Here is a 25,305-nt window from a genome sequence, read left to right as displayed (position 1 = left end):
TACTTTTTATTTTATTTACAAAGACATATATATTTATTTATTTTTTAAGAAAAATGGTCTTAATGAATCCTTCCCTTTCTGTTTTAAAAGCATAATAATAGTTTTTTTTTTTTTTTTATTAATTCAAGTGCGTACAGCTACTTTTTAAGGTACCACATTTGAAAACCCCATGTGCCAATTTATACATCGCAAAGGAATTAGCGAGATCTCCCCCAAAACTCCAAAACACCCATCTTTACTAATGAAATTCCTGCAGTAAGAGCATCTCTTAAATAAGAACATCCCTGCACATATAGAAGACGTCCTTTATTTTATTTGTTGTACCCAAATCCACCACTCGGCAATAGCATCAAAGTGTCCATCTCATGAAAAAAAATTCTATTAATATCCTCCCTTATAAAATGTATCTTACAGGTCCAACGTGATAATTAGAAACTCAGCTAAAAATCTGTGCTTTTGAACATTGCCATCCTGTTATTTACCTGCTTTAAAGATGGTCATTGAATTAGTTTCATGGGATTTACAAAAAGATGATGCTGCCCTAACCTAAAAATAATACACTGTATGCATGGCTTATGTTCCCTACAGTGATAACAATGTTCTGTTATATTCCATGTCCATGTTCCCCTTCTAATTTCTGTACCCCATAATCCTGAAAATGTTCAATACAATTTGAGCTTTAAAATTAATAAATAAACAAAGATGTTCAGTAAATATAACCCTGTTTCTATGCACAGACTCTTTCTTGCTTGCTTCCTTCCTGTGTCATTCTCTATGCCTCACTATTGCCCAATTTTTACACAAAGGAGACTGACAAATACACGGCAGAATGGATGGTTTTATCAACGTCTATTGGGTAGCACAACTGGTGCAAAACTGCATCCGATTTTGGGTTTTTTTTGGTCGAAAAAAAAAATCCTATTGAAAATAATGGGATCTATTTCTCAAAACTAAATTGGCTGCAAAACTGAAATAAAACCAGTGCAAACAAAAAACCAGACCCGATTTATGAATGTAAAAAGTCTCGCTCTAACGTCAATAGGGTTTTTTTTTTAGAAAGAAAAACAAAGTTAAATCTTGAGCTGACTTTTTGCCCCAGTTTTGCAAGAGTTATATTTTTGTGTGACAAATAACCTCCTCCTCTCTATCTCTGCATCTCTCTCTCTCTGGGAGAGTCTCCTGGCGGGAAAAACAGGGATAAACTGATGCATAAAAACTGCACCAGATTTATCAAAGAAAAAAAACCACATGGCATTCCGTGGGATAATATTTGCCTCAATAAATCTTGTGCTCGTTTTGTCCTGTTAGCAGACTTTGATAAATAACCCTTAATGTTTCTGTCTCTCTGCTTCCTGACCCTCTCTCCTTTGCTTCCTCTCCCTCTTGTTCACTATCTCACACTAAGGGGCCAATTCTATAAACTTCGATAACTAACTCACTGAGGATTTTGAGCAGTTCCCGAACGATTTGGCAAGGTTGCTATTCAGAAAGCTCCTGAAGTGCATCTCCCCGAGAGGTAGCACTCCTGTTCAAACACACAGAGCTGGAGCTGAAAAACAGCTCCAACGTGCGTTTTTGATAAAACCACCCTATTCTAGTACCTCCGATGAGATCATTGAGGCACTCACCTAGCGAGATCCTCGCAAATGTCAGATTTCCCAAAATGGGATTTGCGAATAGGACTTAGGGGGAAAAAAGTATTTTTATTGCATCGGATTGAAGCCGGGAGTCTCCGGAGCTGAAACACATTAATACCAGCTCCTGAGACCTCTGGCTTCCATGCTAGGTGATAGAAATACATTTATAGGCACCTTCATTACCTTAGCGGTTAGGGGTGTGCCAACTTGGGGGGTGCAAGGTTTTCTAGGGGAGGCACAGCGGTTACAGAGGCCCCGCGCTCTTCCCCAAGGCATTTAAATTAAATGCTGGGGGAGGCGTGAGTTCTCTTACCTGCTTTCAGCCGACTCTTCGGCAACGTAGCGTGAAATGACGCCGCGCGGTCATGTGACGTGACCCGCTGCACCATTTGCCGCCGGGGTCCTAAAACAGGGGGGGGGCGCGAGTGCTTGGGCTGCCAGGCAGGGGGGCGCAGTTCAGAAACTTTGCACACCCCTGTGCTAAGGTAATGAAGGGGTTACACACTACTGCCTAGTTTATTGGTGGTAGCGGGGGGGGGGAGGGCGGTGGTGAGTGAAGGTGGTGTTTGGCCCATGGTGGGTGTTTTTCCTACCGGGAGGAGTTAACCCCTTCATTATCTTGGCAGTTACAACCGCTACGGTAATAAAAGGGGTTGACCCATCCCACTACCCACCCGGTAGGAATAAACACCTAGCACGGGCAAAATACCACCTTCACCCACCCCTGCTACCCCTAATAAAAATTAAAACCCAATACAACCATTGATTGCCAGTGTGGTTACCTATGCCCTCAATGGGAGCGAATAATCCCAACCTATAACCCCAATGGCAATGAATGGGCACCCCCTCTACCCCCAACAACCCGCCACCCCCAACACATACAGTACAGTAATGGGCAAAATTACTACTAGAATCACTTAGAGAAAAAGAATCCCAGTTATGAGCACTCAATACCTAATTGTAGTGTAATAAATTCATCATTACACTACAATTAGGTATTGATTGCTCATAACTGTGATTCTTTTTCTCAAAGTGATTCTATGTTATTTATATCCCGGGCAGCACCCTATCTATCACTGCCCTATATGCGAGCAGAGCAAGGGTTCCCCTACTCCCTTCCCTCTATTTTTTTAACAAAATTACTATTATCTAGATCTGGATAATAGCTCATTTGCCCATTAAAAATAAAACATTATGCAGCCAGCATAAAGTAAAGTTGCACTTACCCCTGCCAGAATGAAGGCCGTCCTTGTCTTTCTACCCATCCTCAGTGGCAGCTACTTAACAATAAAACACAAACTAATGGCCACTAACCCCTTAATCACCTTAGCGGTGCGGTTAGTAACTGCTATAGTAATTAAAGGGGTTAACTCCCCTCCCCGCTATCCACCAGGGACACCTAACCACCCTCCCCGGGGCAACAACCCCAATAAATAAATAAACCAAGCACCAAATATACACAACAATTAAATATAACAAGCACCAAAAATACACAACAATTAAATAAACCAAGCACCAAAAACACACAACAATTAAATAAAACATGCACCAAAAATACACAACAATAAAATAAGCAATGCATTTTTTGGCAAATGCTTTTTTTTTGTCAGTGTTTATCTATAGCCCGAAATGGGTATAGATAAACACATTGGCAGTCAATGGGCAAACGCAAAAAAAATACGCAATGAAAAAAAAATACAATCAATGTTTTTCTTACTTTTGATGTCTTCACCCTCAGGACACTCTTGACACTCGACGCAATGCTCCTCAACAGCCGGTAAGTTCTTCTTCTTTTATAATCCAATCCAATGGGGCGGATGTTGTCCCGTTGTCTTCTTGGCTTCAAATGAGATGAAACAGGCCTTATGTAATGCCTGTGATGTCACATTTGAGTGTCAAATGGAACACCCCCAATCCTATTGGCTGGTAAACCATGTGACAGGTTTTTTTTTTTTTTTTTTTTTTTAAGGATGTGATGTTATGTTAATGGGAGGGACGTCACATCCTTTAAAAAAAATCGGATGTTGAGATATACCATGTAAGGCATCACATGGTACACCCCCAATCCAATTGGTTGAAGTACCATGTGACAGCTTACAATTTTGTCCATTATTGTACTGGATGTGTTGGGGGTGTTGTTGGGAGTAGAGGAGGTGGGTAGTAGGGTTGTTGTATTTTAATGTTTCTTGGGAGAAGAGGGATTGGGTGAAGGGGGTAGTTGCCCCAAGGGTGGGTGGTTAGGCCTCTCGGATGAGTAGCGAGAATTGTTAACCCCTTTATTACCATGTACTGAAGCAGGGGGTCTCCGGAGCTGAACCGCATTGATTACAGTCTCGGGGACCCACTGCTTCCCGAGTTACAGGCGGTGACGGTCTGCCTGAACCTTCTGTTTAGCGCTTGCCTTCTTAAGATTCTGTTTTATCTTTCTCCAGGAATCCTGTAGAAAACTAATTCTGTTATCCGATGCCGGTACCCCAGAACTAGGTGTGCTGATCGGTAGGAGAGATGGGTGAAACCCATAATTTATGAAAAAAGGCGAATCCATGGTGGACTCACTGCGCAGATTATTGTGAGCAAATTCGGCCCAAGGAAGAAGGTCGGTCCAGTTATCCTGAGTGTCCGAGACGAAACAACGTATGTATTGCTCCAAGGACTGGTTGGTACGCTCAGTCTGACCATTGGTTTGGGGATGATACCCAGTAGAAAAATGAAGAGAAATACCCATTTGTTGAGAAAAATAGCGCCAGAACTTCGAGATGAATTGTGAACCTCGATCGGAGACGATGACATGGGGTACCCCATTCAGACGAAAATTTCCTTGACAAAGACATCTCGTAATTTGGGAGAATTGGAAAGGCCTTTCAGCGGAACAAAGTGTGCTTGCTTGGAAAAGCGGTCTAACAACTAAGATGGTGTTCATCCCTGTAGAAATAGGCAAGTCTACTATGAAATCCATGGACAAATGGGTCCATGGACGATCCGGGATGGGAAGGGGACGTAGAAGTCCTGGTGGTTTGCTCCGGGGAGTCTTGTTACGAGCACATGTTGAGCACGAAGCAACAAATTCTTTAATGTCCTTCTGCATGCCGAGCCAGCAGACGGTCCGCTCCACAAGATTGGTGGTCCTCCTAGTACCTGGATGTCCTGATGAACTGGAAGAATGGCCCCATTCTAGAACTTTCCTCCAGTATGGTAATGAGGTGATGAGACGACCCTCTGGGACTTCGAGACCCTGTGGAATGTGAGACTGGTCTTGTAGAATCTCATTCAGTGCATCAAACGTATTAGCGGAAAGTATGAACTTAGAAGGGAGTGTGGACTCAAGATGATCCTCGGTCTTGTCATCAACCAGAAACTGTTGTGAAAGGGCGTCGGCTTTGACATTTTTAGAATCTGGCAAAAAAGAAATTATTAAATTGAAACGTTAAAAGAAGAGCAACCAGCGAGCTTGTCGAGCACCTAAGCGTCGAGCACCTTCGATGTACAGTAAATTTTTGTGGTCGGTCAAGATGGTGATGCGGTTCTCCGTGCCCTCTAAGAGATGCCTCCATTCTTCTAGCGCTAGCTTAATAGCAAGGAGTTCCCAGTTATCGCACAGGAGCGTCCTGCAGAACTGGAGGAGGTCGTCGCTCTATGCATCTGGGTAGGCCAACGGCTACAGGAAAGGAGAGCCGAAAGGACCCGGCACAAGCAAGGTACGCAACCCTTTCACAGTTTCTACACAGGGGCTGTTAACCTGTCTCCACCAGACCTGGAGGAACCCATGCAGCTTGGCGGTAACAAGCTATCTCCCGGCGAGAAACAACACCGACACAATGCCGGACTCTGCTTATACTGGGGTAACCCCAGACATAAGGTACTTGCTTGCCCTCACAAGTCTGGAAATGCCAAGTCCGAGTGTGAGCCTGGAGAATCACACTGGGAACCCTATCTCTTTCTCCTCCCAAAAAGATGTCTACTAGGATTCTAGTGCCCATTTCGTTAACCAGTGACACCTTCCACGTCACCGCACGGGCCTTTCTGGACTCCGGGTCAGGGGGTAATTTCATTGACCAGGGATTCATGGAGAGAAACAAGATTCCCCTAGTACACAAGAAACACCCAGTGAGACTGGAGGCCATCAACGGCCTTACAACCTGCATTTATTTAGCAGGAGGATTAAGCCGCAGATTCACCAGCTCCTCGCGGTCGCGTGTAGATCTATGGCGGCAAATTCAAAAGATGCTTTGGTGGAGCAGCCGCACGGCACGGTTTGCGGGGATCAGGACAGTCTCAGTGATACCAGGGACCACCCAACGCGTTTTGGAAGCCTCTGCCTCCTTCCTCAGGGGTAAATTGACCCCTGAGGAAGGAGGCAGAGGCTTCCGAAACGCGTTTTCTTTTTTTCTTATATTTCATGGTTGATCACCGTCTGCTGAGATCATCATTGAATTTTCCAATCGCCATCTGGTTGTATATCTTTTATATTATATATATTTTTGATAGCGCCATTGATACCATTACAGTCCATTGCTCTTATCTGACTGGGGGTCAGATGTGTATCTAGGCAGCTTATATTATATGTAATTTCTTTGTTCTATATCTATACATAACCTATTCTTATTAGCGCTACCTATTGTGTTTTACTGCATTTATTTATCTGCAAACCATTTTCTTTCAGTTGCGGACAGGATAGGTTCACACGAGAAGATCCAATTGGACACCATCCATACGCATACGGTCAACGTAATCCTGGGACTCCCATGGCTCCAAGTACACAATCCTTGGATAGAAGGAAAAAACGAATGGCGCACAGCCAGGGAGCCAGGTGTAGAGTAAAACTGCTTCTTTATTTGTGCATGCAGAGAGACAACAGGAGATCCCCTTGATGGGACAAGGACAGGAACCTCCTACGCGTTTCGGACCTGGGGGTCCTTTATCAAGGAGTGTGGGGTGTGCTGGGATAAGGCACCTTAAATACCTGAGCAATAATGGGTGAATTGAAAAAATCTGTGCGAAATTGGCCCTCCGCCCAGTGCGCATGCGCGTGACGTCACTCGTGGCGCCGCGCCGACCACCCGAAGGCTTGTGGGTAAGGACCGCCCATGGTGAGTGTCCGCGCATGCTCAGACTGGAACGTGAGGCTAGCAAAGATCATCCAGTCTGTATCACTACTCCTGCCCTCAGTGACGTCACCGCGGGTCTCCGATAGGCCGGTACATGTCGCTGCATCACCAATGATGGTGCTGAACAGCCGTCATTGCACCAATCATACCAGGTCCCCTGCGCTCACACTAAAGGCTATTGCAGTGTACACAGACTGGGGCTGACTAAAATAAACACTCACCAATGCCCCACAACAAGAGCAATAGCCTTTAGTGTGAGCGCAGGGGACCTGGTATGATTGGTGCAATGACGGCTGTTCAGCACCATCATTGGTGATGCAGCGACATGTACCGGCCTATCGGAGACCCGCGGTGACGTCACTGAGGGCAGGAGTAGTGATACAGACTGGATGAGCTTTGCTAGCCTCACGTTCCAGTCTGAGCATGCGCGGACACTCACCATGGGCGGTCCTTACCCACAAGCCTTCGGGTGGTCGGCGCGGCGCCACGAGTGACGTCACGCGCATGCGCACTGGGCGGAGGGCCAATTTCGCACAGATTTTTTCAATTCACCCATTATTGCTCAGGTATTTAAGGTGCCTTATCCCAGCACACCCCACACTCCTTGATAAAGGACCCCCAGGTCCGAAACGCGTAGGAGGTTCCTGTCCTTGTCCCATCAAGGGGATCTCCTGTTGTCTCTCTGCATGCACAAATAAAGAAGCAGTTTTACTCTACACCTGGCTCCCTGGCTGTGCGCCATTCGTTTTTTCCTTCTGCCTATCACTGGACTTCGGATCCCTCATGGCTGGCACGCCTTTCCATCACCCCTGGAGATGACGTGAGTGGGTTCTTCATGGTGTTTAGACTCTTATGGTTAAGCTTAACAGCTGTTATTGAGGACTTACAAGTCTATATATTCACCACCCACTCCCACTGGTATCTCCAGGGTTAAATGTTTATCACTCACTGAACTGAACAGAGTCGTCCTGGGTTTGAGCACCCTATATTTTCTTTATTATCTCACAATCCTTGGATAGACTGGACCGAATCGGAGCCCTTCCAATGGAGTCCACATTGTTTGAAGAACTGCTTCGTCTCCTCCCAAAAATGATGCAGGGTTTCAATACCGGAACAGGTAAACATACACTTACCGAAAATCTACTCTGACTTCCAGGACATCTTTAACAAAGCAAAGTCTGAGGAACTACCACCCCACCGGGCATTCCACTGCCCCAACGATCTGCTTCCTGGCTCAGTTCCCCCATGAGGATGTTCCTACCCGTTATCTCCCCCGAGACCCAGGCCATGAAGGAATATATTCTAGAGAACCTACAGAGGGGATTTATCTGGAAATCCTCGTTGCCTGCTGGAGCAGGTTTTTCTTTGTAAAAAACAAAGATGGGTCCCTCAGACCCTGCATCGATTATCGGGGCCTGAACAAGATTACAATAAAGAATCGGTATCCCTTACCCCTGATTACCAAACTCTTTGACAGTCTACAAGGGGCCAAGATCTTCACCAAGCTGGATTTATGAGGAGCTTACAATCTAGTAAAAATCCGTCACGGGGACGAATGGAAGACGGCCTTCAACACCAGGGACAGTCATTATGAATACGTTGTTATGCCATTCGGCCGTTGCAATGCCCCAGCAGTATTCCAGGACTTTGTTAATGACATTTTCAGGGACCTCCTGGATCAAAACGTCATTGTCTACCTTGACAATATCCTAATCTTCTCCAAGTCCGTACAAGAACACCCGGGTCATGTTAAACAGGTACTTCTATGCCTACGAGAGAATCACCTTTTCGCTAAGTTGGAGAAGTGTCAGTTCCATCAGACCACTACTGCCTTTTTAGGATATATAATCTCTGATACTGGCCTTGCCATGGATCCTGCCAAGGTGAAAGCGGTCATGGATTGGCCTCGCCCCACGACTCTGACAGCCGTACAACGCTTCTTGGGCTTTGCCAACTACTACCGAAGATTCATACAAAACTTATCCTCTGTAGTAGCGCCCATTACGGCTTTAACACATAAAGGTGCTGATCCTGCCTTATGGCCCCCAGCAGCCACTCAGGCATTCGAGACACTGAAAACGGCCTTTGTGTCAGCTCCTTTCCTCGTGCACCCAGACCCTGGGTTACCCTTCACCCCTGATGTGGACGCATCTGATGTCGGGGCCGGAGCAGTATTGTCCCAGAGGAAGTCACCTCAGGCCAAACTACACACATGCGCCTTCTTCTCTAAGAAATTTTCTGCTGCCGAACAAAACTATGACGTAGGCAATCGGGAGCTCCTGGCCATCAAAATGGCCTCAGAAGAATGGAGGCACCTGCTTGAAGGCACAGAAAGCGCAGTCACCATACTGACTGATCACAAGAATCTCCTGTACATTGAGGGTGCTCGTTGGTTGGGGTCAAAACGAGCACGATGGTCACTTAATTATTTTTCGGTTTAACTTTATTATTTCATATCTACCAGGCTCGAAGAACGTGAAGGCAGATGGTGGAAGACAAAGCTGAAGACTGAAAGGAGACTATACTCCTTCCAGAGTGCATAATATCCGCAAACACCTCCATGGAGAACATCGTTCAAGGTCAGTCCAATATTTATGAGGGTCTCGTATTCCCAGAAGGTCGCCTTTTCACCACCCCTGCATATCGTAGGAAAGTGCTGGAGTGGGGTCACTCCTCCAAGAGCTCTGGACACCCAGGTGGCAGGAGAACCATCGACTTATGGGAATATGTAGGAATATACATATAAAAACCCGGTTTCCTATTTTATCTCTAAATGATTAATGTCTATTAACATTCAATTTTCGAGCAGTGATTGCTCTTGATTTCTCCATGAGGCTTGGTGTCCCCTGTGTCCCAAAACAAAAGACCCTAGCCTTTCTAAGTCTTTGGGCCAAGGCCCCCTCACCCATCGCGTTCGATCTGTGTTCATCGGTTTCATCCACCGGACAGACCCTGTAATAGATTGGAGAAACTATAGGGGGAGACAGGGAGAAAAGCAGAAAGAAAAGTGAAAAAAAAAAGTTACATATCCAGGGTATCTTTCCTTTGATTGCCGTTGGTTGCCATATTGCCGGTCAACGAGATGGCCGCGAACCAGATGAGAGGTAAACTGCATCACAGTCGGTCTAAAATCTTTTATCTCCGGGTAACTGCGCCCTCAGCCAATCGATTGTCATCCATGTTGTTTTCTCGAGATCTTTGGTGCTGACCCAGTGCTGGGGGTCAGACTCAACGCCGTCAGAAAAGATGCTGATTCCTCGGGGTAACGGATCGAAATCTGTCTGTCTTCATGATTTACCACCAGGCGGAACGGAAAGGCCCACCGGTAACGAATAGCCTTTTCCTGGAGAACCACGTTACAGGTCGCAGCCCTCTCCTCCACTCGATTGTCATCCTGGATAGATCCTGGAAAACATGGAGGGAATTGTTTTCAAATTCAATGGAGCCTCTGTTTCTGCAGCCTTTTATAATCCTTTCCGTGGTTGCATATTGATTTTAGTCTTAGAACCACATCTCTGCTTCTTTTAGGGTCATCAAATCTCGGACCTAAGTGTAAAGAATCGGGAAACACGTCCTTTGCGACGTGTTCCTTCCTTACCTGTCATTACACAGTCCTCCACTCTGGCACCAGTGTGTGCGTGCACCCCCACTCTGTTTACAGAGCGTGCGCGCACCCCCAGCTCTTCTAGCGTGCCATGGAGCTTAGCTCTGACCCCTCGGACGCGCCGCGCGCGAGACGCACACGTGACGCCGTGCATCGCTCCCCAGCTGTGTGGCAAGTATTCATCCAGCCCACTTGTCTCCTGCAGCCAATCCTTGCCTCCGGGGAGACCGCGCCTCCACTCCGCCTCCCTTGCTACTGGTTCGTGTGTGCTACAAATACCCTGCAGCTCCCTTCCTGCTTTGCTGAGCATAACTTGTTGTAGCCTTGAGCTCCTGCATCTGTTATGCCTTGCTCCTTGTCTTATGTTCCTTCCTGCAGTTTGATTCTACGTGTACCAACCCGGCTTGACTTCTGAACCCCTCTGGATATTGACCCCGGCTTACCCTCAACTCTGCGGACCTCTCCAACCCAGACTACGGCTATATGGACTTTGACTATTCTGACCTCTCCACTCCAAGACCATGGCAAGTATCAGGACTAACCCACTCTCTCCAACCCAGACCAGGCTACGTTGACAATCCGCCTGCCAGGCACGCTTCCGCTGCTGTGGGTGCGTGGTTCTATACTTCCCCACCTCAGTACCGGGGTCCTGTCCCTCTCGTGGGCAGCGCAAGTGTTACACTAAGGCTCTATGGGCTCTATCCATCAGAAGATCGCCATCTTGTAGCTAGGGGTCAATTGACGTAAACAGTCTCTTAAGATATGGCTGGAGGGCTTCTGCAGACACCGATTCAGGGACATGATGGATTTGTAGATTCGGCCACTGCTCCCTGTTCTCCAGGACGTCTATGCCGTCCCTCATAGTTCTTATCTCGTCAATGAGAAGCAAGACTTCATCATCAGTATTTACCTGATTTTGCAGGGAAATGTCCATCTTATTTTCAAGCTCCGTAGTTCTTTTAGCCAGTAAGGAAACTTCTGTTTTAAATTCCTTTACAGGTCTATCTAGAGCTGACTAAAAGCCTGCTTGCATTTCTCTAAGCAAGTTCTGGAGGTCTTGCTGTGCGATTACTGTGTCATCCTCAGCCATATTCAGCTCACTGTTGGAAGCAGATCTACCCCCTTTCCCCTCCTCTGGCCCTCTCTGCAGAGTTTCTAAGGGTTGCTTTTCTTTCAGGGATATCCCCCTCCGGCCCCGCAGCTTGTCTCTCTCTTTTGTTTGCCTTTTGTGAGCGCGTGTTCTGCGGCGCCATCTTTGTTTTTTTTCTTCTTTTCAGACACCGCTGGCTTCCCACGGCTGAAACGGGCGAGATCAGGGGTTCCCGGCTTCAGAGTTTTCTTCAGCGCCATCCCCGCTGGTTCCCCCGGCCTGTGTGATGTCCTGCAGGGCCGATCAGCGCGGCGATCGGGGTTATATCAAATTATGATGGTGGAGTGCACGGAGCTTCCTTAGCTTGTGTGCATCCACGTGACATAACGCGCGCGCCCCACGGGGGAGAGCTTTGAGAGAGGCTGAGATACCATCGCTGCTGTCCCAACCGGTATTGGCATTTCCCTACCTCACGGTTTGTGACTTGCGGAAATGCTTTCAGATTCTTTCTGAATACCGTGATAACACAAATGACAAACTGTTTGGTGGAAACATGCCAAACCGTTTGAGATAGCAGCAAAGTTATCGAAGCTTCTAGAGTAGGCCCCAAAAGGTTCACTATACATTGGTGAACTCGCAGGAGACGCAGAGCTCACTCAAGAATTCTACCCAGCTTTACATGAGGAGGATTCAGGGAGGGGTGGGGTGGGGGGGGTGGGGTTCTCAGGGCAGCTCATCGGATCTTCATAATTGGGAGCCAAATCAGTAAACCTGACCTTTCACCTTTACTTTTGCACAGGCTGCAATGCAGAAAGGTTAATCTACCAAATGGGAACTTTAACCTGTGGACGGGACAAAAGAAAGGGGGAGAGGGAAAAGGGGGATATAGGATGCTGACAAATTGGGAGCTGCAAAACCTTGAAAGCCGACTGCGCATTAAATAATCATTTTAACCATTCTATTGCATGTAGGACCTCAAAGTCATTGCAGGTTCCTGTGGCAATAAAGAGGTTAACTCTTGATAATTTATAGGCTTTGCCGATTGCTGCAGTAACTGCAAGGCTGCAGTTATTAGGCCTGCATAATAAAGAGTTTTTTTGTTTGTTTTTTATATTTTATAGAAAAGTAGCTATTTGTATGAATCACCACGTTAATTGTATTTACATAAATACAGTAATTTTTTTAAATGCAAGAATTTCTCATGAAATCAGAATGAAAAAGTGGATGTTAAAAAGTAATTTGTGTGTGAATATATATATACAGTGTTCGACAAACCTATACATTTGCTCGCCCCGGGCGAGTGGATTTAACCCCCGGGCGAGTAAATATTGGCCCAAGCAGCACACGTTTGGTACTAGGTGGCGAGTAGATTTTTTTTGTGTGGTGAGTAGATTTTTTGGTGATTTGTCAACCACTGTATATATGTATATATATATATATATATATATATATATATATATATATATATATATATATATATATATATATATATATTCATGTAGAGGTATCAGTACCGTGTTAGCCGAGCTTCAATAATCAAAAAATAAATAGATGATACCGTTCTGTGGCTAACGAAATGCTTTTATTTGTGCGAGCTTTCGACATACACAGTGTATCTCGAAAGCTCGCACAAATAAAAGCATTTCGTTAGCCACAGAACGGTATCATCTATTTATTTTTTGATTATATATATATATATATATATATATATATATATATATATATATATATATATATATATATACACATACACACACAAAAACACACACGGTATATATATTTCTTTAGGACTGGTTTAGTGAGATGATGCTTTTAAATAAGTCTGTCTTAAGCCCCTGTCATAAAAAAGGTGAGGATTCCCCCTCCCCCCGCCCCAACCACTAACCACAGTAAATTGCAGCACTTGTTGCAATCAATGAGATTTCATTGGGAGGAAATAGGCAAGAGTAAATCACAGCAGCTATGCCTTCACCCCAGAAATCAATGTTCACACATTAGGGCTATTAGCTTATTGAGAGGAGCGTGATGGATGGGGGCAGCGGTGGGATATGGGAGCCACACCTGGATTCACTGCTTCCCATCCTTCCTGTAATGATTGCTGAGGGGGGTGATGAAGAAAAGTGCAGACAAGATCAGCATCTTTTTTTGTCACTCCAATAAAAAGAAGAGATGGTGGGGAAGAGAGGGGTGGGAGTCAATACAGGAAAAGTCCTGGATGCTGCAGTGTATGACTGTAGTGCAGTGAGAGGTGTACAGTATGTGGGTTCAGTACTGGTGCAGTGTTGGATTGAGATACACTTACAGGTTAATGTAGAAGTCTTATCTCTGTAAAAGCAGGAGCTCTTGCAGTGCAAGATTGAAGACACACACACCATTTTTCCTGGAACCATGAGGTCTATTTTGAATAGGAACATAGATTTCACTGATGCCATGTGTGTGACATTTGCTCTGTGGGTATTTACTGTATTACACAAGTGTTAGAATTGTGGCTCTTTACTTTCCCCCAAACTGCTGCACCTTGAAATGGCTAGTTCCTTGACACTTGGAACATAATTAACCCTTTCGCTGTCAGGCCAGCATCACATTTCTTACAATGCCGTTGCTGGCCCTTCTGACAGAAAAACGATAAATTGCAAGGAAATCAGTCCATTGTGCTTCCAAATGCTCTTAGTGCTTTATCAGTATAAAGTATTATTATGTTTGCATCACTATCCTGTCCAATAACTCATCTTCATGAGAACCGACGCGGGGTAAACATGGAGGAGCCCAATGGTGAAGGAAACCTGCCAAACGTCCTAGATCTGGTAGCGTCTATGGTTTTGCTATCAGGTATGGAAATAGGGAGACTCAACTGCCAAATGGCCCTTATCCGCCAATGAATTTCTATATTTCTAGGACTCTCCTTCAAATCCAATCTAGTTTTGTATTTAACTCCCAGGTCTGAGGAATATTAGTGGCTTACAAACACACCACGCCTCAGTCTGCCTGGTAACTGCTTTCACCCTCCTGCTAATTAGCCTGATCCTTTACACGCTGTAAAATCCATACAACACCCAACGAGTCCCCCTCTGGCTGTCACCGACCGGCACTGGAGACCTTGTAAAAGCTGAACACACATACACACACACAGACACACATGCTCTGGTTTGCAGCACATGCATGATACAGGTACGCACAGGCAGGGCTGGTTAGTGTAAGTTCTTTCCTCCCCGTGATATCTACAAAAAGCCTCCATAAAACTCTTTTTTACAAGGTGGCGGGATGGAGTCTGTGAATAGAGAATAAAAAAAGAAAGCTCTTTCTTCATTTTGAATTTTATTGTTCTTTTCTCATTTCCATCACCCCACACCCAACCGCTCCCACCATAAAATTTCTTATTGGTGGGATTGCAGATGGCGCTGTGTGGTCCAGAGGGGCTATATGGAGGAAACATTAGAGGGCTATTTATCAAAGTTGCTGGGCTGCAAAACTGGGGCAAGCCTAGTGAACCTCATTGCCTTACAATCTGCGTCAAGTAGAACAAACTTGAATAACAAGCTTGTTGCATTAGACACAGCCGTAATCCGTGATCTCTTAAAGCCAGGGATTTTATTTAGGATGCATTTTTTCTGCAGCAAACCTGACTACCTACAGTAAAAACAAATGAATGCACAATTAAACCCCACTCTGGCAGAAGGATCTTAGAAGACTAGTAGGGGCTCCAGCATTGTTCCCCAAATGGGTCTATTTATCAATACTGGTGCAAAAAAACACCACCTATCATAGGAAATTAAATCCCAGAAGGGAATTTTTTGACTTGGATAAAACCCTTGCTGTTTTTGGCACTAGTTCTAAGTTAGGATAAAGGGCTATTCATGGAATCACGCTCATGCAGAAGTGTCATTGATCATGTCCCACAATATCTCATTATCATTTGTTTTTGTATAGTTCTAGCAGTGTACATTACAAAGACTCTGATGCATTTTATACTGCCCCGTCTGATAACGTCAATCACTGGAAGTTTTAGAATGTCCATTTTTTTCTCTCTTTTTTTTAAAAGTAAACTAAAAAACAAATTGCAATCATATTTCACTTAAAAAAAATCCTTGTTTTAAACAAAACTGTTCATGTTTTGTTAACGCGTCAATTCCTGTGTTAATAGAGAGCAGAGCAGTACTAGCTCTAACCACTAGTTCCTACTAGACCGTAAAAGCAATGGGGCAGATTCACCAAGGTCAGGTGCGCGATATCTCAATATGTTGCGGCATTTACTGCCATTGTAGTCAATTCAACCTTAGTGAATCCCACTTCTACACAATCTGTTGACAGTGCCACAGCACTGGAAACCATTTCTGCCCCCTACACCGTACGAGCCAAGGGGTTAACCCGAGCCGGGAGAGACTCCACAGGCTGAAGAAACAGAGAATACAGCCCTGTAAAAGTAGCTAATTAAAGCTTTAAAACGAGCCTTTACAAGTTGGTTTTATAGTGTCACTGGCTCTTTATAGGGTTTTCTTAGATTAGCTAGATGGAAAAAGGGAGCCTGTAACTTGAGGAGACTTAAAAAGCATGGAGAGGTAGGTGCATCTGGAGCAGGAGACATTTCTCATTGCGCTTCATAATCTATTTTAACCCCTTTAACGACACTTATGACCCTATTGGCCTCTGGCTTGATTCATTATTTCTACCAGGGCTTTACTAGACTCTCTATACCCAACAATGAGGTAGCCCCCAAGTCAATTACTTCCCAATCATATGGACTTCTATGGTTTAGAGTGGGATGTTAGAACTAAGAGAAATGTATGTATTTGTCTCTCTCCAGTATGTGTGTATCTGTGTTGGTCTCTTTTGCATCTGTATGTGTTTCTGTGTTTGCATGTCCATCTCTACGTATGTTTGTCTTTTCCTCCTGCATGTGTATGTGTGTCCTCACGTCTCTCCTTTATGTATGCGTGCCACAACCAAAGCTGCCAGCACAGAGTGTGTCTCTCTCTCCTTCCCAGGCCCGCTGTCACCTCCTTTTGTTCCACGTCTCCCCAGATCCCTCTCCCCAGTGCTAGCAATGTAATTCTTCCTGGGCCAGGAGTAATGCTTTGTGAAAAGCTGACAGAAGCGAGCCTTGTCACTGGTGTGTGTGCCCGCCGCTCGCGAGCTGGCTGTAATACCCACTGAGGTGGCAGACACTCTGTCCCCTACGGCCATCCCATCCCGTCCCTAATGAGGCTGCTGCTCTGACACAGCCAGCTCCGCAGCCGGTATGTGCGAACTTGGAATTAATTTGCCTCTAAAAAGGTCAAAGCATATTAATGAGCCCCTACTTGTGTCTGTGTGCATGTATGTCTAGGTATGTGTGCCTGTGTACAGTGGTGGCTCTGGGAATAAACAATCTAAGCAAATGCTTAGAGACACAAACATTCCATGAGAGACAACAGATACAGTTTTTTTATATTTCTTCAACCAGGGTACTTTGTTTTCTTTGAATCTTCCCATGTATTGTGTTTATTTAAAAGGAGTCTATGGGGCTTGTTCTTGTAGCTCCGAAGTGTGACATCCCGCTTCTAAAGTGAATCGGCAAAGCGGATTGGCATGCTATGCTATTCTGTAAGCCCTTCTCGCATTTCCAATCCTCGTCTAAAAGTCTTTTTTGGCAGCGCTTTCACTCTTGCTTTGCCAATTCGATCGGTTTGTCAAAAAACCCACCAACTCACTTTGTTTTTTTTGTTTTTTTATTATTTTTTATGAAAACTGCACTCATACTCGTAGCTCCATTATGCAAACCGCTTCTAAAAACGTGCATTTTTTTCACGCAACCTCAAGGGTGATGAGATTGGTATTGCGATTTCCATCCAGAGCCTGAAATATCGGTTTGGCTGAGAGAGCAAAACCCCATAATTAGACTGGGTATGGAGTTAGCACCAACTGTGGTCAATCCACTTCTAAAGCAAGTATATAGTGGGCGGTTTGGCACTCACAACTTCAAAGCTATACGAGAATAGACCCCTATATACATATCATTTACAATATAAGTTTAGTGCCTGCACTTACAATATAATTTTAGTGCCTGAAGCACAGGGAGATATAGTGACTTGCTCAGGTCACAAGAAGAGTTTACACTGGGATTTGTAAAGGGTTCACCCACTTGAAAGGCAGTGTACCACTGAGCTACTCCTTCAGTGCAATACAAACTGTTGTAACTTGATGTAGGAAATTCTGCAGTTGGGACCAATATATTTTCCCTTCATGTCTGAAAACCTCAAAGTCTGAGTAGGCATAAAACAGATGCTCAAACTCACTCCCTGACCTCTCCCCCTCCCTCCTGTCCCGTGTTTTCAACTGTCTCTCTGCAATCTCTGCCTCGAAGTTTCACCAATACCTGACGCTTAAAATGTCCAAAACAAAATGCATATTATTTCCCCCTTCCACTGGCACCGCTGCACCAAGAGTCTCCCTCACTGCCAACAACACCACAATGTCCTCAACACCTCAAGCCCGTTGTCTAGTGGTCATCTTTGACTCCGATCTCTTCATCATTCCTCACATTCAGTCCCTCACAAAGTCCTGCCATCTACACCTCCAAAACATCGACCAAGATACACCCTTTTCTCACTCATGATGCAACTAAAATTATAATCCACTCACTGATATCCCTACACTGGCTTCTCATACCCTCTATAATTAATTTGAAAACCACAGTAATGTCTTACAAAGGTCTCAGCAACACGCCCCCCCCCCCCTTATATCTCAGTGCTCATCCACAAATACATAGCTAAACGCCCCTTACGCTCTGCCCACGACAGCCACCTTTCCTCCTACCTTATTACCTTCCTCTCACTCCCACCTGAAAGACTTCTCCTGTGCTGCCCCCTCCCTATGGAATTCTCTACTATGTATCATCACTCTCCCCCCAGCTTTGAGATGTTTAAAAACTCCCTGAAAACTCACTTTTTCAAAGAAGCCTACTCGTCTTACCTCTAACATCCAACTCCCCTCCCCCTCCAACCCAATTGGGACCAGCTGTGTAGCTGGACCATATGTAACATCACCCGAAAAAAAACATTAATGGCTTTAGCTGTCAGACTGGGCCATATTCTAACCTGAGCCACACCTTATCCTACAATGAGCAGCCACCTTACCTTCTTGTTTCAACATTGTCGCTCATTCCCTCTAGATTGTAAGCTCTGTATTTGTATCTGTTTATGCATGTTTGTCCTCGCCTGTACTGTATGTAACTGTTCATGTTTTTGTAATATACATAACTCTGTACCCTATTGTAACGCGCTGTGGAATATGCTGGCGCTTCACAAATAAACGATAATAATACTATAGTCCACGGTTCATAGATGTAACACTTTGGAGCACTGTATACAACTATTTCTAGAGATAGCTCTTACTATTCCAAATACTAATGCTCTGGCCTCAACACATGAAAGCATTGTTCAAACTCTTTTCATGCTTCAGGTGGAGATGTGCTGCAGATCCCTTTAGGAGTTAAGACGATGCCTGCCAGGCCTCACCATTTCTCATTACACTTTAATTGTACCTCTAGCCTACAAATCTTTATTTCAACGCAGGAAACCGCATTGGTTCAGAAAAAAAGCATTAAAAATAAATCCTGCTGTAGCAGCAGAAGATTTAACCCTAACTGGGAGAGACTTACGTAGAGTGGTTAAATAAATTATTGTCAGCAATGAAATTATTAATGTGGCGGTATCCTTAACACAAAAAGGACTGGGAGCAATGCTCTTCAGGGAAAACCATAATGGAGCGAGGCATTCTCTCCAGCAGAATAGTTAAAAGTAAGTGATTATTACAGAATGTCTCACATCTTGCAGTGTCAGGACATCAATTATTAAATATTACAGTTGTACACTATCTCACAAAAGAGTGAACTGTATGTTCAAGGCATCGGAGGGCTGCAGAGTCTGTATAAGGCACACAGCAGGAGTGGACTAGAGAAAAAGAAGGACCAGTGCAGCCGAGAGGAGCAGAGGATGAGCAAACAGTGAAAGAGGAACACGGAGAGTGAAGGGAGAATATAAAGGGAGATGAATATAAAGAGAGATGAGCAGAGGTCAAGACATGAGTTGAAGGTGGGAGAGGCACAGGAGTTGAGAGATGAAGTGAAGATGGGGGAAGGAAATCGCATAAAGATGGAAAAGTCTCAAAATTAGTTTATGGCACTTTCCTCTCCGCTTCTCCCACAATTAACCCCCCCCCCCCTATCGAACAGTATTTGGGTCTCGGATTAGATTCCCAACTTCCTCTACCCACAATAATCTCCTGATCTCTCCCCCACCTGTATCAACTCTCCCCAAGCTACACAAACCTTTCTACTTAAGTGTATATTGACCTGGATCCAGTTGCTCTGACTTATGTCCAGTAAGTCAATTGAAAAGACATAAATTGTGGGGAAGCGCCAGCTAATGATCCAATCTCAGACCCTCTTAACCTGTAGAAGCATTACACCCTGTGAGAGATTGTTTCCCTCTAACAGGCAACTTCAAGATACAGACAGCCCCCACACAACCTGCCTACTCTTAACAGGAACTGTATTCTTCTTTCAAACCACTAGGGCTGCATAATAGTCCCAAATACATCTGTGCTGCCCTTGAAAAATGACAATCCCTCCACCCCTTCCCTAATAGAGACCCACACAACATTATGTAACATGTTTTCTGATAGACAGCTGCCAAGCATAGCTTTCCTGGATACTCCAAACTTAACCTCTCAACTGCTGGGGAGATCTATACAACATGATGTTAACCGTCGCTTTTAATCACCTTGTCGTAGAGGTGCAATCTGATAAAACAAAGTTGCAGTAACCCTTCATATGCACGTCTTAAGTGTCATCATGCTCGCTGGGATTTAAAATGGTGACTCCCTGCCCTTACATGCTTCATTTGGTCACAGTGATGATGCTCTGCAGGGCCACATTGTGGTGAAGGAGATAAAGATGACCCAAATCAGGCTGTGTAAAGAAATGCCGGTCCCAGCGCCTGTCAACAAGGCTTCTAATCTGGTCTCAGTTTTGTCCTGCTGGCCCCTCAGCTAAGTGCAGTTTCCTTGCATTAAATCAGCGGGCGTTCCTGACAGCTGCTGTGTGTGGACTGCAGACAGAGGGGATCTGAGCTTGTCATGGCTTCACTCTGATACATTGTCTGGCAACATATGTGGGATTGCCTAGCAGTGATCTGAGGGGTTACTTGCAATGCTATTTATGGACTTCTCTTTTCTCTCACTGTTTCTTTCCCCTTTTATTTTTTTACTTTTCCCTGTGTTTATTAGCCTTTTCCATTCTGTCTCCATATCTCTCTCTCTTCCTCTTTTTCTGATCTCTCTCTGTATTTTTGCTTTCGCTCACGTTTTCCCTTTTCTATGCAAATTTCTCACTCTTCTCCATCCCGTGTCTTCCTATAACTTTATTTTTCCTCTTTGTTTCCTTGCTTCCATTTTTTTTTTATTTATTATTATCAGATCTTCCTTTTTCTAATTCATATTGCTTTGCACAGCAAACCCTTCTGGTGCCACATGATTTAATCCCCCTAGTCTTGCCCCTCTTATTTACACGTTCCTCTACTTTCTTCCAGCTCAATTTCTCATGGTTTCCAGCGCCCTCTTTCCTGATGGAAATCTGAGAAGTTCTTGTCGTTTTCTTGGTTGCCCCCAATGAAATATTAATGAGAGGGTCAGCCCTCTCCCATGCAGATTTGGACCAGCTCAGGTTAAGAGTGAGTCAGAATGGAGTGGTGTAGTGGTGTAGTGGTTAAAGGTGCAACCCCTTACACAACCTAAATGAATTAAAGATGTCTACAATATGGGTGTGTTAGTGCCTTTTCCATACAAAAAAATAAATAAAAATCAGACACGGATTAGTATTTTTAAATAATGAATAATATATAATAGTAATATTTTTTACTATATATAACGCTGACTAATAAACTTTATAATTAAAGAAAAAAAAGGTTTTCAAAAGCTCTCTCCACTATAATGTCATCCATGAAGAACTCTCATGCTGGTCTATTAACAGGTAATCACAACCTACAACGAATCTAGAGTTGACGGCAACATGTTTCTGGGAGATCAGATTAATTGTCTTTTTAACAGAAAATAGGCTGGTGGAAAAAGAACCTAAATGTCTCAGCACCCTCTATGCTTTTCTGCTGCATGCAGGAGAACACAGGGGAAGCTGGGAGGTGGGCTTACATTTTTGAGAGGACAGATGTGCAAGTAGATCACTTCATACAAATATTTGTTAGGCACCGCATTCTCCTATAGTGGCCAGTTATGAAGCATAGAGGTACACTGGTGCTAAACAAATGCCACTGGAATTTGCCCATTTTGTGTCATCTGTTATAATGATAATAAGGTATTACATGTGTGACGTTGGGCAAGTCACTTTATCTCCCTGTGCCTCAGGCACCAAAAAAACATAGATTGTAAGCTCCACGGGGCAGGGACCTGTGTCTGCAAAATGTCTCTGTAAAGTGCTACGTAAAACAAGCAGCGCTATACATGAACATGCTATTATTATTACATGGCAGACACTTCATTGCAACCCCAAAATATGGTAAGAAGTGGCATTGCACCTTTCAAAGCATACAGTTGGCAATGAAATACTCGAACCATTGAATGAACTTTCTGCTCTGGGAGAGAGAGAGAGAAATGTCTGGCATACATGTAAAAACAGAGACATCCATTTTCTCATAGGACAATAGTATGAGGTCATATTGCTTGAAGCAGTTGAAGGAAGGAGATGCAGAAGCCTGGAGCTGAGGAAGAGCTTGCCAGAGTGTATAAAAAGCATATGAGCTGCTCACACAATAAGCGAAGTGTACCCCTTTGCGGCCACAAGGATTGTAACGCATTGCATGGCCCTCCTGGTAGAGAAGGGGTTGACTCATCTAGCAAGTCCCAACTAAATTGTTAATACCAAGAGAAATTGTGTCCTTATCTCACCTCCTTCATGTAACACGGTGTGTGGAGGTGGCAGGTTTACTTGTAGAAGGTCTCCTTCACGGCTGGAAGAACTGTTATCAACTTATCATCAAATGGCCTGGCAAAACAAAAAAAAGAGGAGCCAGCTGATTTTATCACCTAATACTGCCTTACATTAGGGGTAAACATGTCTTCAGTGTCATCTATAGAAGGAACAAGTTAAACTCCTTGTCAAATATGGTCTAGCTTGGGGAAAAAGGACCACTAGATTAATCATCTATTAGCGACCAACAAATGCAACAGATTAAGGGGTGAATTCTTTATAGTTCAAAGTCTATGGGGATTTCCAGACGAAAACAGCCCGAACAGCCACTTCAGACAATATAGATTTTGCCCCAAAGGGCCATATTACTAAGCGGTGCTACTCCAGAAGACATCTTCCAGCGGGGAAAGACGCCTTACAGCCCACTTACTTCGATTGCTGTAAGTGGTCTTTGACGCCCAAATGTATCTTATGAAGTAGCACTGCTTCGTAAATACAGTCATAATTGTCTAGGGTTCTCTGGCTATGGAAGAGGTAAAAATAATAATCATCATCATCCTCATCATCTAGTACTGCGTTGTAATAGATAAAAGGTCTAGTAATGCCTGGTCATAGCTGGAAGGGCACCAATAGATTCATAAATCGTAATAGTACTGCTACTGCCAGAAAGAAAATGACGGATGGTGACACTAAAATACCATTGCCAGATAGGCATTGTGTAACTCCCTGTCTTTCTCCTCCTTTTGCTCCATGCATTCAATCTTCTTTCTCCTCCTTTTGCTCCATGCATTCAATCTTAAAATCACTTTCTGGCACTGCGGGTAAATATCTTGATACATTGGTGTTCATTAATCTTAGTCAAACTGGTACAAAAGCAGCAATTACTTTACACCCCAGTAAATTTGTTTCTTGAATAAATCTATTTTTGTACAATAAAGGAGACTCAAAAATGGCCCCACTAACCTTTTATGTACGTTTCCTGATTGTTATTTAAAAATATATATTTTTGTTCATTGATTTGCACAGCATTCAAGGAGGAGCAGGCCAACATTTACTCTTGTTTTCCGTTTGTGTTTTTCTTCTTCAAATCTGCAGCTGTTTTTTGCATCGGTTTTGCAGCCCAGACTGGGGTGTATGAATGGAGTGTTGGCGTCACATTTAGAAATAGCATAATTTTAACTTGCATTGTTTTGCTTCAATGTATCCATTGTATTTCTGCCCCATGTCAGTCAGCTTGCAATTTCAGGAGTGTGTAAACAGGAGTTACATGGCACATATATTATAACGGCACATATATAAAAATCCTGCGTTTTTTTTTTTTTACACCTTTTACTAGTGTCAGAAAAGACTGATGTGGCATACATTTCCTCAATAATCTGCAAACGGAAGCAGAAAATGGTGCTTAGTTTGCTGATGCCTAAAACCTCTGCTATTTTCAGTGTTAATGTGTACATTGGCACAGTGTTTTCCCTAGTCCAGTGCTGACAAGTGATGTTAGAAGCGCGTGGTTAACACATTGAGAGACCCTTCTTATCTTATCGCAAGGTTCGGCTCTACTTTGCTCTGCAGCCAGGCTCTGATACCACGATAACCTTGGAGCCCCTGGCTTGTGTCAGGAGGTCTTTGTCCCCAGAGTCAAATCGCAGGACTGCACAAATATTGACCATCGGGTCTCATAAACTGGCGAGTGGCGTGCTCCTCGGGTTAACCCCTTCATTGCTGGATAAGCCTCCAAGCCCTTCTCTATGGGGTTACATTTACGTGGTCTAAAATATGTTTATTTTTGTCCCACTGTAAAAGGGACTTATCACTGTTTGAGAGAAACGGCCTCTAAATCCAGCAGGGAGCTGGTAAATTGCAGACAGGCAATTAACTAGACTCTACCTGGCCACATTAGAGTTCTAAGAAAAGCCTCCTGTTGGAAACAGATTTTCTTATCTCACAATGGCGCTGACATAAGGAAAAGGAGGGCTGTGTTCTGAGAGCAAGACACAAGGGGACCAGACCTCTATGCCGGGACCCTCAAGCAGACAACTACCCGGACACCACTGACCTGAAGGGCCACCTGCGTTAAGGTACCGCTGAGACTTTGGGGTGATAAGTGGATAAGGGGTTCCCCCCCCCCCCCCCCAGCCTTGCAGAGAGGGACTGGGGAAGTAAGTCAGCACTTACACTGGGATAGGTGTTTGTTGTTTTATGTATATTTTTGTTTGCTGTATTGTTTAAAGGAACAGGCAATAAAGCCTTATATTAATTTCACCTTAAAAACGGTCCCCATTGCATACCTCTGCAAATCTCTGCACACATCTCTTACATATGGTTTCAGAAGTTGGGATGAGAGGTGGCCCTTGAAGTTTAAAGGGGCCCCGGAGACTGCCTGTGAAACTTGTTGTGCTTTTACCTGCATAAAGTTCCTGCAAACAGCCTGAGCAACAAAACAAAGAATCACGTGCAGAAGTGACCAGAATTAAAGGGCTACTAATCAAAGCAGGAAAACTACGCTGCACTGGAGAAAGTCACAACGCCACAGTTTTGAATTGGAGGACTGCGACAAACCGTGACCCACACAAGGTACTGATGCTGTGACCAGAGTCTACTCCACCACTTGTGTGAAGAAGAAAAAACATGGGATTTTAAAATGGCCGCCCAGCTGAAGTCAAATAGACTCTGCAAGAATGGGGAATAAAATGTGTTCCTGGTGTAAAGAGCCCAGCCACACGGAGCAGTGTCCCTTATTCCGGTGATGAGGATCCCTATGTGGCCCCAGAAAAACAGCTGCAGCCAGAGGAATATTTTTTTCAACATGACAAGGAACTGCAGCAGCAAGCAATGCGCTTTGGTCACAAGGAAGATACAGAAGTTTTACTTGGCAAAGGCACATCCAGTATCACTGATGAGAAAGAATGTGTGCA

At 44.3% G+C, this 25,305-nt stretch overlaps 2 long non-coding RNA genes across 6 annotated transcripts in view; one reads left to right on the top strand and one right to left on the bottom strand.

Moving 5' to 3' along the window:
- LOC142465006 (uncharacterized) overlaps nt 1-10,921 on the top strand; it is a 71,110-nt gene extending 60,189 nt beyond the window's left edge. Inside the window, exons 3-4 of the long non-coding RNA XR_012787772.1 lie at nt 3,376-3,414; nt 10,725-10,921. This is a non-coding gene — a long non-coding RNA (uncharacterized LOC142465006). The remainder of the gene's footprint in view (nt 1-3,375; nt 3,415-10,724) is intronic.
- The window catches only part of LOC142465005 (uncharacterized), a 151,448-nt gene that overhangs the window by 76,813 nt on the left and 49,330 nt on the right, over nt 1-25,305 (bottom strand). For 4 of the 5 annotated variants that reach the window (XR_012787769.1, XR_012787767.1, XR_012787771.1 and 1 more), the window contains exon 2: nt 22,372-22,468. The exons of the other annotated variant lie outside the window; for it this stretch is intronic. This is a non-coding gene — a long non-coding RNA (uncharacterized LOC142465005). The remainder of the gene's footprint in view (nt 1-22,371; nt 22,469-25,305) is intronic. 5 annotated transcript variants of the gene reach the window in all.

Source organism: Ascaphus truei, chromosome 13, assembly GCF_040206685.1.
Source record: "Ascaphus truei isolate aAscTru1 chromosome 13, aAscTru1.hap1, whole genome shotgun sequence".
NCBI classification, from domain to species: domain Eukaryota; kingdom Metazoa; phylum Chordata; class Amphibia; order Anura; family Ascaphidae; genus Ascaphus; species Ascaphus truei.
The sequence above is the reverse complement of the archived record's forward strand: the minus strand, read 5'-3'. Positions and strand labels throughout refer to the sequence as shown.